This window comes from Hippopotamus amphibius, chromosome 1, assembly GCF_030028045.1.
Source record: "Hippopotamus amphibius kiboko isolate mHipAmp2 chromosome 1, mHipAmp2.hap2, whole genome shotgun sequence".
In the NCBI taxonomy this organism is placed as follows: domain Eukaryota; kingdom Metazoa; phylum Chordata; class Mammalia; order Artiodactyla; family Hippopotamidae; genus Hippopotamus; species Hippopotamus amphibius.
Genome location: NC_080186.1, coordinates 37,480,290 through 37,498,610, shown reverse-complemented (window position 1 = coordinate 37,498,610; position 18,321 = coordinate 37,480,290). Strand labels below are relative to the sequence as shown.

General features: G+C 40.2%; 1 protein-coding gene across 3 annotated transcripts in view; it reads left to right on the top strand.

Moving 5' to 3' along the window:
• Positions 1 to 15,630: 15,630 nt before the first annotated feature.
• IPP (intracisternal A particle-promoted polypeptide) overlaps positions 15,631 to 18,321 on the top strand; it is a 35,639-nt gene continuing 32,948 nt past the window's right edge. For all 3 annotated transcript variants that reach the window (XM_057709449.1, XM_057709468.1, XM_057709459.1), the window contains exon 1: positions 15,631 to 15,814. The gene's annotated coding sequence lies outside the window, so the exon portion shown is untranslated. The remainder of the gene's footprint in view (positions 15,815 to 18,321) is intronic.

Here is an 18,321-nt window from a genome sequence, read left to right as displayed (position 1 = left end):
TGCGTTTTCCCTCCTTAAACTGTGGCAGGTAATGCACTCCAGGGAGTAAGCTGGGGCAGTTTTAGAGCTCACCTCATTTGTTTCCTTTCTCTCAAGGATAACTCACTTGTTCTGCCTGTTTTCCAACATGTGAAAAGTGTTTCAAATATTTTGTTCAGATTTTTAGATTTTTTTATGCCAGAGGGTAAATTATGGTTGGAAGCAAAAGTCTATGAGGAGATACTTCGAGACTATATAAATGTCCTGTTCTCCAACATAATTTTATATGTTTATTCCATTGATTATTCTTATTTATATCATTTATTGCTATGATGGTTGAAAAATAATGATTTCCTATTATTCCCTCTGTGTTGATTAGTTGGCCTGTTTGAATGAAAAATGTTGCCTGCCCTTTCAGTAAACAAAGGATATTGCAGCCATCACTACACCACCCCCAAACGTGAGCCCTGTGGGAAGTCAGGATGGCAATAAACAGGCTGCCTGCTGCCAAGCCCTCAGCCACTGCAGCCACGCCAGTGGTGCACCCTGAGGGGACTCAGAATGGGAAAGAACAGGATACTGGCCCTAGATAGCTGAGGTGCATATCGAAGGAATGATTTCAGTGAGTCCAGACTCTATGCATCTTCCCACGCATAGAAAAGTACTACATTCCTTAACTTAAGATACCAGGTTTTCTTTAATTAATAGTAATCTTTAATGTTCCCACTACCTGGTCATTGTTGCAAAAACTCTTGTATATCCTGGCTCCTCCCTCACCTATTGGGAGCAGTCACTCAGAGCTGTCTGAGAGGCTGCCTCCTGGGCTTCAGGTCCTCAGAAAGTCCACAAAATAAAACATAATTCTCAACTTTTAGGTTGTACATTTTTTTTCTGTTGACACCTGTTACCATGAAAAATAGCTTTCCCTTTACCCTCCTTCACTTGTGTATTTAGTTACAGTGGTGGACAGACTCTGAGGTGGGCTCCCTGATCCTTGCCTCTTGGTGTTCACTACCTGATATGATCCCTTCCTTTTGAATGTGTGTTGGACCTGTAACCTGCTACTAACCAATAGAATATAGCAAAGGTTATCAGTATGTGATTACATTATATAAGACTGTAAATGTCTTGCTTGGAGAGTATCTTTCCTTTGCTGACTTAAAAGAAACAAGCTGCCATGTTGTGAGCTGCCATATGGAGATGAACACCTGGCAAAGAGCTGAGGGTGGCCTCCTGTTGACAGCCAGACAGAAACAGAGGCCCTCAGTCTAGTAGCCTAAAAGGAACTGAATGCTGCCAACAACCACATGAGCTTGGAAGTGAGTCCCTATCCAGTCAAACCCCAGATGAGATGGCAGCTCTGTTAAACAAGCTGATTATAACTTTGTGAGACCCTGAAACAGAGGATCCAACTAAACCATGCCCTGGTTCCTGATTCTCTGAGACTATGAGATAATAAATGTAGATTGTTTTAAGCCACTAAATTCAAGACATTATTGTTACACAGCAACAGACAGCTATTACAGTCATTCACATCTTTTAGTGTCAGGACTGAAAGGACTCATGGATCCTCTTCCTAATTATCTTTTTAAACCACAGTATCCATCAAAATCAAGTATATAAATGAATTACAATTAGAACTAGATCTTCAAATTACTGTTCCACAAGATAATTGGTCAAGATTTTTAAGAAGAGGGACTTCCCCAGTGGCACAGTGGGTAAGCCACCTGCCAATGCAGGGGACACAGGTTCCATCCCTGGTAGGGGAAGATCCCACAAGTTGTGGAGCAACTAAGCCAGTGAGCCACAACTACTGAGCCTGCATGCCACAACTACTGAGGCTGCATACCACAACTACTAAAGCCCGAGTGAATAGAGCCTGTGCTCCACAATGAGATGAGAAGAGGAGACGCCTGTGCACTGCAATGAAGAGTAGGCCCTGCTTGCTGCAACTAGAGAAAGACTGTGCTGCAACTAGAGAAAGCCTGCACGCAGCAACAAAGACACAAAGCAGCCAATAAATTAATTAAATTAATTTTTTTAAAAAAGATTTTTAAGAAGAATTAAGCCTACTCCTTTTCATTGCTCTCTATAGAAAGAAGTTAGAGTTTTTTATATCATTCATAATGAAATGAAAACTTTTTTAAAAAATTGTTATATTTCTATCATCTTTAATGTTATAGCTTGTGCTATATATAATTTACACAAAAATAAATATACCTGTATTCAGAAGGCACTTAAAATATCTTACTGATGGAGTATGTGATCAAGCAGTTTTGAATACACCATCCTCTATGTATACCTTTTTTGCCCTATTATCAAGGTACCTTTTTTTAACCCAAAATCCTACAGTTTTTTTTACTGTATTTAGTACAGTTCTCATCCCTAGCTGCACATTAGAATCACCTGGGACTTTGTAGAACTTAAGAAGCCTGTCCCCTACCCCAAACCAATGTAATCAGTATCTCTGGGGGTTAGGCATAGTATTGTTTTAAAAACTCCTCAGGTTATTCTAGTGAGCAGCCAAGGCTGAGAACTACTGCCTTTGAAATAAGCAACTGTCTTTGAAAAGTACCTTGTGTATTGGGGTGGGATGAACTAGGAGATTGGAATTGCTATATATACATTACTGATAAGAAAAATATATCAAATTGTATACTTTAAATATATGCAGTTTATTGTATGTCAATTATATCTCAAAAGTTAAAAAAAAAATTGTAACAGCCCCCCCCCCCCAAAAAAAAGAAAAGTATTTTGTGAAAAAAGACCCTGTTGGAAAAACATCCTGATTGAGGTATGGTTCTCTGGCTAAATCCAACTCCCTGGAAGCCCTGAAACTGACCCCTAGAGGAAATGTAATCCAAATCACAAAATGTTCAGCCAGCATTCACCTTCCCTTCTCTTAACCAAAATAAGCCATGAGTATTAGATAAAGGTCAAAACCAGTGCATGTTTTTTAGATGGAGAGTGGTCCTCAACAAGACTCAAGAAGTTTTAAGTTTTGAGGGAAGTAAGGACACTGGTGGACTGTGAACTTTCGAGTTCAATTTTCTTCTCATGTGTAAATAGGCTATTTACCTATTCTTTTATTCTCTATTGATTTGCTTGCCAAATTAGTATATACAATGACTCTGCAGAATAATTGAGCACTTCTGGACTGGGCACCAAAAAGAAGTAGTAGGTACTTCCTATAACTTGCTGACACAGCTTTTCATCCATAACCCTCTTCCTGAAGGAACCACTGAGATGTTTTCTATCTCCTCTGCATTTCAAGATTATGTATTTCTTTGGCTAATACAAAAAATTCTATTTTGTCTTTGGCTCTGGTAATTCTACAACAAATTTTCTGTTTAAACCTAAAAGCAAGCTTTTTTATCAAACAACTTTTCTTCCCTACTCCTCATTGCCAGCTCAAAATTTTCTTTTTTCCAGAGAAATGAAAAAGAGGAAAACAAACAATAGTGAGCTTCTGATCAATAAATTGTCTATGTGAAATCGATTGCTTATTTGGAAAGTCTCCATTCTCTAGTCTTTAATATAACCATCTGAGGAAAACAGTGATATTATCCAAACCGTGTACTAACAATTCAGAATCTTTTTTAAAGATGAGGTATGTTCTAACGTAGCAGTTAGCTCCCTCTGGTGCCCAGATTGTGGTCTCTAAATGCCATTTCTCATTAAAAAGGATCTAGAGGGAATTCTCTGGTGGTCCAGTGGTTAGGATTCTGCTCTTTCACTGCTGAGGGTGTGGGTTAGATCCCTGGTCTGGAACTAAGATCCTGCAAGCCGTGCAGCGTGGCCAAAATAAATAAATAAATAAATAAATAAAAATAAAGAATCTAGAGCTTCTTGGATAAGTGGCTGATTCCCAGGTGTGGGACAAGAAATGTTAAGATGAGCCTGAAATATCTTGTTGTGCCCCAAAGCAAGTAAGTTATCAAAGACTACTGGTGGTATGTCAAAATGATACAGGAGGGGCTTCCCTGGTGGCGCAGTGGTTAAGAATCCGCCTACCAATGTAAGGGACACGGGTTCCATCCCTGGGCCGGGAACATCCCACATGCCACAGAGCAACTAAGCCCGTGCACCACAACTACTGAGCCTGTGCTCCTAGAGCCCATGCTCTGCAATGAGAAGCCACCACAATGAGAAGCCCACGCACTGCAACGAAAGTAGCCCCCACTCTCCACAACTACAGAAAGCCCATGTGCAGCAATGAAGACCCAAAGCAGCCAATAAATATAAATAAATAAATAAATAAATAAATAAATAAATAAATAAATAAACGATACAGGAGGCAACTAGAAAGCGTTTCCCACTAGCCAAAAATGAGATAATAAAATCGAATATGTAATCTATGATTTCATAATGATAGTAAAATGTAAAAGTCACATTTTTATGGCATAAGAGAAATTTAAACAAAAAATTTTTCTCTGCACTTTGGCCTCCTCTCTCCCCACACTGTGCATTATGTATTATACATCACCAAATCGCCCCCAACAGCAGGAATACTTGCTTAACCATAAAGAGCAAAATTTTCCTAGCATCAACAAGACAACTCCTTAAAAGACAGGATTCCTTCTTGATCTTGTGAAGGGTCACAAGACCTACCACGATGATGCATAGATCTGGATTATGTAAACTGTCAATAATACATCATTTGCATACAGATGGCCAATAAGCACATGAAAAGCTCATCATTGCTAATTGTTTTCACTTTCTTAATGGTGCCATTTGAAGCACATAGTTTTAAATTTTGATGAAGTCCAATTTATCTATTTCTTCTTTTGGGGTTATATCTAAGAAGCCATTACCTAACCCAAAGTCACGAAAATTTGTGCCTATGTTTTTTTGTTTTGGTTTGGTTTTTGTGGGCTTTTTTGGCTGCGTGGCTTGCAGGATCTTAATTCTGTGACCAGGGATTGAACCTGGGCTCCAGCATTGAAAGCTCTGAGTCTGGGGCTTCCTAGGTGGCGCAGTGGTTAAGAATCCACCTGCCAATGCAGAGGTCACAGGTTCAATCCCAGCTCCAGGAAGATCCCACGTGCCACGGAGCAACTAAGCCTGTGTGCAAAAAAAAAAAAAGAAAGCTCTGAGTCCTAACCACTGGACAGCCAGGGGATTCTCTATGTTATCTTTTAAGATGTCATAGTTTCAGCTCTCATATTTATGTCTTTGGTCCATTTTGAGCTAACTTTTGTATATGGTGTGAGGGAGAGGTCAACCTTTATTCTTTCGCACATAGTAACCAGTTGTCCCGCACCATTTGTTGAAAAGACTCTTCTTTCCCCTTTGAATTGTCCTGGCATCTCTGTTGAAAATCAATTGACCATACAATATACTGCAATTAAAAATAAAATGTATGGACACTGAGTGGAAATGCATCACAATGCTAATGGTGGTTATCTCTGGGGGGTGGCGATTATAGGTGATTGTTATCTTTTACTTTAAGATTTTATGTATTTCTAGTTGTCTGCAGTGAACATATATTGCTTGTAAAATTAGGAAGAAAACAATAAATGTCATTAAAAAAATGAAAAAAAAAAAGAAAGAAAGACCACAGACATGAGGGTTTATTTCTGAACTCTCAATTCTATTAATTTATTATATGTCTATTCTTATGCCAGTTCCACACTGTCTTAGTTACTGTAGCTTTGTAGCAAGTTTTGAAATTGGTAAATGTAAGTCCTCCAACATTGCTTTTCTTTTTAAAAATTGGTTTGGCTATTCTGGGTCCCTCGAATTCTATATGAATTTTAGGATCAGCTTGTCAATTTCTACAAAGAAAACAGCTGGGTTTTTTTAAATAGACATTTCACTGAATCTGAGATTAATTTGGGGAGCATTGCTATCTTAACAGATTGTTTTTTGATTTATGAACACAGGATATCTTTCCATTTATTCATCTCTCCTTCAATTTCTTTCAATCATGTTTTGTAGTTTCAGTGACACTGAAACTTCTCTTGTTAAATTTACTCCTAAGTATTTTATTATTTTTGATGCTATTATAAATAGAATTGTTTCATTTTATTTTGTTCATTTCTAGTGTATGGAAATACAATTGATTTTTGTACATTGATCTTGTATTCAGCAACCTTGCCAAATTCAATTATTAGTTCTAACAGTTTTTTTGTGTGTGGATTCTGTAGGATTTTCTACACAAGATCATGGCATCTGCAAAAAGAAACTGTTTACTTCTTCTTTTCCATTTTGGATGCCTTTTATTTCTTTTTCTTTCTTAATTTCCCTGGTTAAACCGTCTCCAGCACAATGCTGAATAGAAATGATGAGAGCAGACATCCTTGTCTTATTCCCAATCTTAAAAGGAAAGTATTTAGTCTTTCACTATCTTTCACTATGCTGTGGGGTTTTTTGCAGATGTCCTTTATCAGATAGGTGGAGTTCCCTTCTATTCCTAGTTTGTTGTGTGCTTTTATCATGAAAAGATGGCTTATGTTTTAAATGGATCATTTTACTTGCTCCGTAGAGAATGGATTGAAGTTGAACTGGTCTAAAAGAGGGAGAGGGCTTCCTAGGTAGTGCAGTGGTTAAGAATCCACCTGCCAATGCAGGGGACAGGGGTTCGATCCCTGCTCCAGGAAGATCCCACATGCCGCGGAGCAACTAAGCCCGTGCGCCACAACTATTGAGCCTGCGCTTTAGAGCCCGTGAGCCACAACTACTGAGCCCAGGTGCTGCAACTACTGAAGCCCACGTGCCTAGAGCCGGTGCTCCGCAACAAAAGAAGCCATGGCAATGAGGAGCCCACGCACTACAACGAAGAGTAGCCCCCACTCACTGCAACTAAAAGAAAGACCACACACAGCAAAAAGACCCAACACAGCCAATTAAATAAATAAATAAATAAATAAATAAATAAATAAATAAATAAAAGAGGGAGACTGGTTAGGATGCTAATGTGATAATCCAGGGGAGAGGTGATGATGGCTTGCAGTCTTCTAGGCAAGAAATGATAAAAGAGGGTGGGAACTAACCCTATGGTATTCAGAACATAACAAGAGATATTAAGAGAATAGGATTGATAGAACCTTGTGACAATTGAATGTGATATTGGGCACAGCAGATATTCTTTACGAGGCTGGTACAACGATCCCCCAGCTGCTGTGGCTGTTGGCTGTTAAAGGCTCACATCTGCAGTTCTCTTGACAATTGACATTACCTGCTTCATCCAGAGATGTCTGGAAGGTTAGATGACTTCCATCCCTATGAAAGCCAACAAGTAACTGGGGTGAGAATATAAAAGCCTATTCACCATACTGAAAGGGATTATATACTACAAAGATTTATGATCCTTGAACTGCCCAGAGCCTCTTTCAAATGATGAATTCAGTTATTAATGGAAGCCATATATTAAGCTGTTGAGATTGACTATGATAACTGGTCCCATAAAGTTACCAAGCAGTTTGCTGAAGGACTTTGAAGATAATGAAAATACTGGTGGTTAGAAAATAAAGGAAAACAAATCTTCAAAAATTATGTCAGCTTATGGGGTGACGGAACTAATTTATATCGTTTTTTTAATTTATTTATTTATTTATTTATTGGCTGTGTTGGGTCTCTGTTGCTGCACGCGGGCTTTCTCTCGTTATGGCAAGTGGGCGCTACTCTTCATTGAGGTGCAAGGGCTCCTCATTTTGGTGACTTCTCTTGTTGCAGAGCATGGGCTCAATAGTTGTGGCGCATGGCATGTGGGATCTTCCTGGTGCAGGGATTGAACCCGTGTCCCCTGCATTGGCAGGCGGATTCTTAACCACTGGGACACCTAGGAAGTCCCAATAATTTATATCTTGCTTCTGGTAGGTTACATGATTTTATACTTGAGATGGACACATGAATGTGCCTCACAGACTTTCAACAACAGGGAACATAACTAACCAAGAGCCCTGGCTGCTGGGCTCAGAAATCCATCACCATATTTGAACCAATTCTACATTTCAATGGGCTATTCTCAGACAACTTGGCACGGCAAGGATACTAAGGCAGGTCTATTGTGGAAAGGTCCTTAGAAGATCAATTTTAGCTCAAAGACTTTCAAAAGCCTTGCTTACTGATCTTTCCTTAGATTTCCTAGCATTCAAGAACACTCCCAACCTCTTTTTCTTCTCTTTTTCACTCAGATCAGGCTTCGTTGTGATCAGAGAGCTCTCCCAGCCTTTCCTGGCTCCCTTCTCATTACTATTACAAGTGTTGTCCTAAAAACAAAACAAAACTAAACTAAAATCCTTGGACTTCCCTGATGGGCCAGTGGTTAAGACTCTGCACTTCCAATGCAGGGGACATGGGTTTGATCCCTGATTGGGGTAAGTTCTACATGTGGCGCACTGTGGCCAAAAAAACCCCAGAAACAAAAAAAAAAAACCCAAAACTTGTGTGTTCGATCTCACATTGGCATCTGCTTTAAGGACCACCTGCACTGGGACTTCCCTGGTGGTCCAGTGGTTAAGACTCCATGCTCCCAATGCAGGGGGCCTGGGTTCCATCCCTGGTCAGGGAACTAGATCCCACATGCTGCAACTAAATAAATAAATATTTTTTTAAAAAAGGGGGGGTACTTCCCAGATGTCCCAGTGGTTGAGAATCCACCTTCCAATGCAGAGGACTCAGGTTTGATCCCTGATTGGGGAACTAAGGTCCCACATGTCTCCGGGAAACTAAGCCTGTGTGCTGCAACTGTGGGCTCTGGAGCCCGAACACCACAACTAGAGAAAAGCCAGAAAGCCACAACAAAAGATCCCACCTGCCACAACTAAGAGCTGATGCAGCCAAAACTAACTAACTAACTAAATAAATAAATATTAAACAAGGATAAAATGGACTAGTATAACATATCTGTCAAAACTTAGAACTGTACACTCAAAAAGAGTGAATTTTATTGTATGTAAATTATACCTCAACAAAACTTGGCTTTTTAAAAAAGTGTTGTTAGTTTATTTATTTATTTATTTATTTATTTATTAAAGGGACATTGCAGATGTGATTAAGTTTACAAACTTTATTTTAATGTTATTTATTTATTTATTTGGCTGTGTTGGGTCTTCATTGCTGCACACAGGCTTTCTCTAGTTTGGAGAGAGAGCGGGGGCTGCTCTTCCTTGTGGTATGCAGGCTCCTCAGTGCGGTGGCTTCTCTTATTGCAGAGCATGGGCTCCAGGTACGTGGGCTTCAGTAGTTGTGGCAGATGGGCTTAGTTGCTCCACGACATGGGGGATCTTCCCAGACCAGGGATCAAACTCATGTACCCTGCATTGGCAGGCAGATTCTTAACCACTGCGCCACCAGGGAAGTCCCGTGTTGTTAGTTTTAAACATTTATCAAGAGTAAGTGAGTTATACCTGTTTCTTCTCTACTCCACTTCAACCACCCATTTCCAAGATCACTTCCTGGAACAGGTCACCACCTAGAACTGCTGAAATTCCACATCTCACAATGACCACATCCATCTAGCCTTGCAATTTGCTTGCTCAGTTACTCCCCAATCTGTATGTCCTGGTCTCTCAGGCCTAGTTGGAGACACAAATGACATAATGTGAAGTTTACAAGCAATAAGCAAAGAAAAGGTGAGAGATCTGGTCATAGGGGAGAAGAGTGCCTAGGCTAGACAGAGAAACTGGCCTTACAGTTCCCTCCACTGTCTGCCAGCAATCAGATCTCTGGGCACATCTAGTTCTTTAAGGACTCAAAACACTGATGTCAAACAACTTGACTGGGGTTTTTTTTGTTTGTTTGTTTTTTTTGGCACACGGGCTTAGTTGCTCCGTGGCATGTGGGATCTTCCTGGAGCTGGGATCGAACCCGTGACCTCTGCATTGTCAGGCGGATTCTTAACCACTGCGCCACCTAGGAAGCCCTTGACTGGGGTTTTATATGCAGAAAGGTATGAGAGCCATTTGTCATGCAAAAAACGAAACAAAACAAGTAACAACAAAACTAGAGGCTTCCCTGGTGGTCCAGTGGCTAAGACTTCAAGCTCCCAATGCAGGGGGCCTAGGTTCAATCCCTGGTCAGGGAACTAGATCTCACATGCCACAACTAAAGATCATACATGCCACAACAAAGATCCCGTGTGCTGTAACTAAGACCTGATGCAGCCAAATAAATAAATATATTTTTTAAATAACAACAAAACTAAACATATATATTCCAATGGAGTGTATATATATATATTCTATTATACATATATAATGAAATATTAGTCACCCATAAAAAAGAATGAAATAATGCCATTTGCAGCAACATGGATGGACCTAGAAATTATCATACTAAAGTAAAGTAAGTCAGAGAAAGAAAAATATCACATGATATTACTTATATGTGGAATCTAAAAATAATGATACAAATGAACTTATTTACAAAACAAAAACAGACTCACAGACAAACTTTTGGTTACCAAAGGGGAAAGGCAGGGGGAGGGATAAATTAGGAGTTTGGGATTAAAAGACACACACTACTATATATAAAATAGATAAGCAACAAGGACCTACTGTATAGCACAGGGAACTATATTCAATATTTCATAATAATCTATAATGGAAAAAAACCTGAAAAAGAATATGTACAGAAAGCATCACTTTACTGTATACCTGAAGCTAACACAACATTGTAAATCAACTATACTTCAGTTTTTTTTAAAAAGATACAGAAAAAGTGTTTGCTAAAAGTCAATGCATGAAATACTCAAGATGCAATATATTTAGGAGTTAAAAGCATGACAAATACCATAGGTATTAAGCACTGTCATCACCACTATTAGTTGTAGCAGTACTAATTGTAGTAGCTGTAGATGGATTAGAAGGGAACTACCTGATAAAAAGATACCTACCAAACAGCATGCAGGATTTTAGTTCCCCAACCAGGGATTGACTCTGTGTCCCCTGTAGTGGAAGCATGGAGTCTTAGCCACTGGACTGCCAGGGAAGTCCCTATTATTACTACTTTTGTTTTATTAACGATTTTAAAGTGCTAATAGTTACCACATACCAAGTGCTTTACATATGTAAAATTTAATCCTCACAACAACTATACGAAGTATAATTATTAGACATAGTTTAAGCTGAGAAATCTGAGTTACAAAAAAAAGTTAAATTGATTGCTTAACATCTCAGAGTGGCAGGGCCAGGTTTTGTACTTAGGCATTTGGCTCCAAAGTCTATGCATTAATTCCTACACTACTTTGCATCTGCAATCAACCTCACACTGATCCTAACACAGATCTTAACTAGCTAACACAAGAAAAATAAACATAAGGCATAAGGTTGGGAAAAAAGAAACAGGGCTTCCCTGGTGGCGCAGTGGTTAAAAATCTGCCTGCCAATGCAGGGACACAGCCTCAAGCCCTGGTCTGGGAAGATTCCACCTGCTGCAGAGCAACTAAGCCCATGGGCCACAACTGCTGAGCCTGAGCTCTAGAACCCGGAAGCCACAACTACTGAGCCAATGTACCACAACTACTGAAGCCTATGTGCCTAGAGCCCTTGCTCTTCAACAAGAGAAGCCATCGCAATGAGAAGCCTACGCACCATAACAAAAAGTAGCCTCTGCTTGCCGCAACTAGAGAAAGCCCCAGCACAACAACAAAGACCCAACACAGCCAATAAATAAATTAATTAATTAATTAAAAAAAAGAAAAAAGAAACAAAACTGCCATATGTGCAGATGATATGATTTACACAGAAAAATCCCAAAACCCCTATAGATAATTTTTTAATTAATAAGGGAATTAAGCAATGTTGTCTATAAAATCAAAACCCCAACAAACATACAATGTAATTCTTAAAAAGATATAATTTATAATAGTACAAAGAGAAAGTACTCAGAAATAAATTTAATAAAAGATATATATGACCCTTAGGAATAAAATTATAAAACTTTAAAATTTTCTAAAATTTAATTTTATTAATGGATAAAAGATTCAATATTATGAAGATGTTAATTCTCCCCAAATTGTCCTATAGGTTTATTGAAATACTAATAGAACCCCTTCTCCCCGCCCTTGTATGTATCTGTGTGTGAAACTTGACAGGTTGGTTCTAAAATCTACGTGGAAGAACCAGGAGTTCCAGGAATAGCTAAAACACCATTGAAGAAGAACATGATGGGGAAACTTATTCTACCAGATATCAAGACTCATTAAAGTATAGTAATTAAAGCAGTAGGGCATGTATGAATAGACCAATGTAACGGAATAGAGAACGGATTCCAGCCCAAATGGAAACATAATATGGCAGAGAGCTAGCACTGAAGATTAGCGAGGAAATATAAAATACTCAATAAATAATGTTGTGACAATTGGTTATACATCTGGAAAACAAACTGGATCCCTATCCCAATCTATACACAAAAATTGATTCCTAGTGACTTAAAGAATTAAATGTGAAAAGAGACATTATAACACTTTTAGAAAAAAATATAAGATAATATCTTTATAACATTGGGGAGGGGAAGAATTTCTTAAGCAATACACCAAAAGTGCAAAACATAAATAGACTAATAAATTGGTAAAATTATAAACTTTTGGTCATCAAAAGAGACATTGAAGGGAATTCCCTGGTGGTCCAGTGGTTAGGACTCCATGCTTCCACTGTAGGGGGCACAGGTTCAATCCCTGGTCTGGAAACTAAGATCTTGCAAGCTATGCGGTGTTGGCAAAAAATTAAAAGAAAAAAAAAGAGAGAGAGAGAATGAATAAAAAATTGGCCAAAAAAAAAAAAAATTGGCAACGCATATAATCTAAAAACCTCCTAAATATCAATAAGAAACTAAAAATTCAATGGAAAACTGGGGGAAACACTTGGATAGCCATTTTACACAAAAGAAACCCTAATTGGCCTATGTATTAGTTTGCTTTGACTGCCATAACAAAATTCCATAGACTGGATCGCTCAAACAACAGAAATATATTTCTCACAGTTCTGGAGACTGGGAAATCCAAGATCAAGGTGCCAGCAAGGTAGGGTTCATTCTGCGGCTTCTCTCTTGGCTTGGTGGTAGGCAGCCACAATCTCCCTGCATGCTCTTATGACTACTTCTTTATGCGAGTGGGGGCTAGTTGGCCAGCTTCTCGCTAGATAGTCACATGGCCTTCTATACTGCTTATGTTGGTGAGGTGAGGGAGAGAGAGCCCCATCCTCATGACCTCATCTAATCCTAATTAACTCCCCCCAAGCCCCATCTCCAAATACCATCACACTAGAAGTTAGGGCTTCAACATACAAATTCTGGGGGGACAAAGTTCAGTTCATAGCAGCTTATAAACATCTGTTTACTGCCTGATCTCATTAATAATCCGGGAATATAAATTATAATAAAAATAAAATACCATTTTACCCTCATGAGATTATACAAAATTGAAACATCTGATGATATTAGGTGTTGGCAAGGACGTGAAGCCAGGGAACTCTCAGTCGCTGCTGGTGGAAATGTAAATTGGAAAAATGACTTTGGAAAAGAAGTATTTTCTAGTGAAATCGAAGATGCACATATCTTATGTTCCAGCAATTCTGCTCCTAAGTGTATGCTCTAAAGCACCAGTTTTCAAATTGCTGGGTGCAGTACAATAGTAAATTGTGAAATTAATTTTAGTGGTGCTGAGGTATAATTTTCTGAAAGGTAAAATGATGATCTTCACAGAAATATAAAATAAACACATCAAAATGTTACTTATCTCATTAATTAATGAGGGAGCCAGTAAAATGTTATAGGAATTTTGTATGAATTTGCTAAGAAACAAGAATATTGAAATGAATTCGCTAACAGAGGCAGAAGTGGTTTAATACCCTATACTATAGGGCCTATAGGTCAATAAAATATAATGTTTGGGGGTATCTTTTCTTCAATGTGGACAAGAATAATTTTAAATATTACCAGTTTTCTTGTAAAAATCTTAGTCAATAGAAAGATGTCCCTATGGATTCAAATCCTTCCAGTGTCTGCTAGACAATGCCCAGGCTTACAATGAAAAGTAAGCTCTTTTGCTCATTTCCAAATCTGACAATTTTTCCTGACAACGGTTCCCTTTCAGCATTTTTTTTTGGTAATGAAATCAAAAAGCAGGAATAGAAATTTAGTGCATTGCTGGTAGTAAGTATAAAAAAGTGTTGGGGCCCAAGGTAGGCTGCCCCAAAGTGTACCTCAATAGCATATCGATTATTTTGAATTAAAGTAACTTAAGAGATGGCCAATGCAAGAGGGACACTGACCCTCTTTTCTATCTCCCTGAAAGCAGGAAATAAAATCTCTCACATGAAAGGGGCACTCCCTGCATCTGGAGGTGGAAGGACACTCATCTCCAGAGATAGGGAATTCAAGCCAACACGCTTGTATAAACAAATCTTGTTACTTCCTCTAATTTACTACCCCAAGCCCAAACTCTCTTTAGATTCTCTACTAATTGAACTCCCCAAACCTAGTCTCTTTGTCCTGTCAATTCCTCATAAATTTCTTGTTTCTCTGTCTAAACATAAAAGCTGCCTGCTTTGGCCACTTCTTAGGCCCCTTTCTATGAGTCTTCCTTGTGAACAAAATTTGTTTCTTTTTTTTCCTGTTAATCTATCTTGTGTCAATTTTATTATCAGTCCAGCCACAAGAAATCAAGATGAGTAGAGGGGGAAATTTACCCCTCCTCAACAAGAGTTGCGTGAAATTTTTGTTTCAGATGTGCCTATCTATCTATGTGGTACATGTGCAGTATTAGGTTTGATGTAGAATGTTTTTGTTCACCGTGGGCTGGGGTCAGAAAGTTTGAAAGCCACTTTTAAATGTGCCATATTATAAGGTTCAACAGTTTAAATCACTGGACGTTTTGAGTTGTCCCTTCACGCAAAGTAGATATCCACCCACAGTGCAGGGCTCAGTCCCGCAGAGACTTGTAAAATGATCTGAGTGAATGGTAAGAAACAGAGAAGGGCCCAGCCTTGTGTGGGGGTGGGTGGGTGTGTGTGTGTGTGTGTGTGTGTGTGTGTGTGTGACTTACCATCTTATCTTATTGCTTTGAAAAAATCCCATAGTTCTCCTCCTCAGGGACCCACATGCAAATGAGAAGTATGCTAATTTGCAAACCGACCCTAGGAAAATGATTTGTTGCAAACTTAAATAACAGGGTTATAGAATTTGTAAGAAAGACTCTTAGAAATTAATACACATAAAAAAGTGGAAAATATATAGTACCTAACAGAAAAAGTGACAGATACACCTGCAATTCCCTTCACTGCAGAAATGACTTTGTCCAGATCTTGGGTGTGGGTAACATTTAATTCTACTCTGTTCCTCCGTGGGGTAGTCAGGAGCTTTGGAAGGATGGATGGGCCTGGAGGTGCAAACTCCAAGCCCTTTAGCCGGCCAGTTGTTGACTCCCCGGGGAGCAGCATCATTAGGCTGTATGAGGAGAGTAGGTGGATCCCGACTCTTTCAATAGCACTGAGGCTCGAGGGCTGCCTGGGACGCCACAAGAAGCCAGAGAGGGTAGGCGGCGTGGAAAGGGCGAGCCGGCCAGACCCAACAAGCAGGAGCTTAGGCTGGCCGCTGGGCGGTGGCTCGCCGGACATCAAGCACTAGCCCGGCGCCTCAGCAGCGCCGCACCGGGAGCCGCCTCTCCCCACGGAGCAGAAGAGCAGTGCGCACGCGCAGACTCGCCCGGCCAGCGGAGCGGAGAGGGCGCCTCACGAGGCCCGGCCTCTGCTCTAGCACTCTGCAGACCGCACTGCCCAGTCACCCCCGCCTTGTCGCCCGGCCGGACTCTCCCCGCCCCGTCTGCGCGCGAGCTGATTGCGACTGCGCGCGCACAGCCTGAGCGGGCGCCGGCGGAAAGGGGAAGCGGCGGGTAAGAATGGCCTGCGTCCCGGGGGAGTCTGTGACGGGATTGGGAATTTCCTCCTTGGCTCTCTCCAGCTCTCGGGACCCTTGAGGAGGAGAGTGCGAGGAGCCTCTGGAACCGGCTTCCTCCTGCCGCTTAGGCGTGCCTCTGATAATCGAAGTGTTTTCGCCCTCACCGGAACGTCGTCTAGTCCGGTCCCCTCCTGCCTCTCTTCTCCCCGCCCCCACTGGGGAATCCGAGGCAGAGCTCCGGCCCGTCTGCTGTCTCCAGAAGTGTTTGAGACGCCTTCCCCGCCGTTTAGGTAGCGCCGGAATGTTTATCTGCTTCTAGTGTCGAAGCAGCTTAGGGTTAGCTCTCCAGGTCCAGCCCCCAAGTCAAGCACAAAGAGCCTCATTTTCTCTGAGGCTTGTTCGTCCTGGGATTCTTTCTGACACCCTTTGCTGAATGAAGCAGCTTCCAGATGTTCGCGGCAGTGAATTCGAGGCCGCTAAACATACGTCTTCTTTACTTCCTCTGGACATCTCTAGCGTTTCCTAATAATTTACCTTTGAAGTTTGTGTCTCTTGGGGCACATCCCTTACATTCCTATGCGATGTCCCTGAATTATGCTCTTTCCTTTTGGAAGTAGGGTCACACCACGTGCCGCCTTTTGGGCATGAAGTACTCCACTGGCAGTGGGTAGTATCAGCAGTTACTAAGAAGCATCGTAGTAATAGAGTAGGATTTCTGCTGTCAACTGCCAGAGTGGTTGGATATTCACTTTTTTTGTAACAGGAGGCAGCATTTCAGCGCAGTAGCTGTTCTTGATGCCCTGAAGTTGGGGGCAGAGGAGGTACCTTGTAATGAAGCAAACCACTGGGGTCCAGAATCAGCTGACAGGAAGAAATCTAAAACAGAAAAAAGCCTGACAGCCATGCCATGTTTAATGATATCTGCAGGTCAAATTTCTATGTAGAGACAAATGCACTGTTTGCTTTTATGTGCCAGTTAAATGTAATACGTTGACATTTATGTTGGCGCTGATGTGAAGTTTTAGCAGCTGCATCGGAACTTTTCAATCCAATTTGTCAATAAGTTAATTCCTAGATAATCATGATAATCAGCTTAGTTATTTTTACTTTGATAAGTTTGACTGCATGCTATAAACTTAGCCCCCCGCCCTTTTTTTAACATCAGCCCACACCATTTCTGTCAGCCTTATTACTAATTTTCCTTGATGCCCAAATGCCTTAGTCATCTTAGATTTCCCCTGTGCTTCATCTCCACGTCTCTTATATTACTGGATCTCATGGTTTCTTTATTCAAAAAGTAACTTGGATTTATCCCTTTGATTCTCCTTGTTGAAGCTGTAAGGCTGTTTTCTAAGACTTTGCTACCTCTTAGCTCATACCCCTGAAAGCTAAAATAACAGTTCTGAAACACAACTATTGTCATGTTTATTCTCAATAAACTTATAAAGGTTCACGTTCAAATTTCTATGCTTGGGTTTTAAAGCTCTTTCTCTATATGCATGTGATACGATGGGAAAAACCCAGGATTTAGAGTAAGAAGACCTGGGTTCAAATACCAGGACTGTCATTACACTAACACTGTGTCCTCGGGAAACTGAGCTTCGGTTTCCTTCTCTTATTTCAAATAACAATATCTTTTCTTCCAGCCTCTTAATTATTGTGAGGATTATAATTGGCATAATGTGTGGAAACGTTATCAGAATTAAAAAAGAACAATCTAAGCTATTATTGTTATTGCTTTGTGCTCATTTATTTCACAATATTTGAAAACAATATATGTTAGATGCTGGTGCTACTGCTATGAAAGATAGTCCCTAAGGAATTGTCTTTCAGGGAACTTTCAGAGCGCGCGCGTGCGTGCATGCGTGTGTGTGTGTGTGTGTGTGTGTGTGTAGGGAGTAGGATGGTAAAATGTCTGACAAGGTAGAGTTTGATAATAGATTGTAAAATAGGTAAGGTTAGGGTAAGCACCAAACCCAGAGGAGAGAAGAACAGGGAAGATTTTCTAGAGGATATTACGTTTGATCAGAGTCTTGAATTATCACAAAGATCCAGAAAGAAAAGGTGGGGAAGGGTGCCATGAAAGAGAAGTTTAGAGAACTGGAAAGTGTTAGGCTTTTTGGAGTATCAAGTTCAAAGACCATTATAGGAGGTACGACTAGATAGGTAGACAGAGGTGAAATTTGAAGGACTTTGTGTGCTAAGGGAAGTGTACAAATTGAAAGATTTTAAGCAGTTGCCCTGATCACAATTGCTTTTTCAAAGTTCATTTTGGCTGCTGTGTGTGCTTCCTTACTGCAGTGTACAAAAATATGTTTCTACCTTTGTGCCTTTCCTTATTTTCTTTTCTCCGCGGGAAAGGGTTTATACCCTCTCCTCATACCTTAATACACTGTCACTCAGTATCCAGTTCAGGCTCCATTTTTGTTGTGAAGCATCATCCAATTATTTTAGGTCCCATTATTTATTCCTTTCTCCAAAACCCTGTTAGGAAAAGTACCA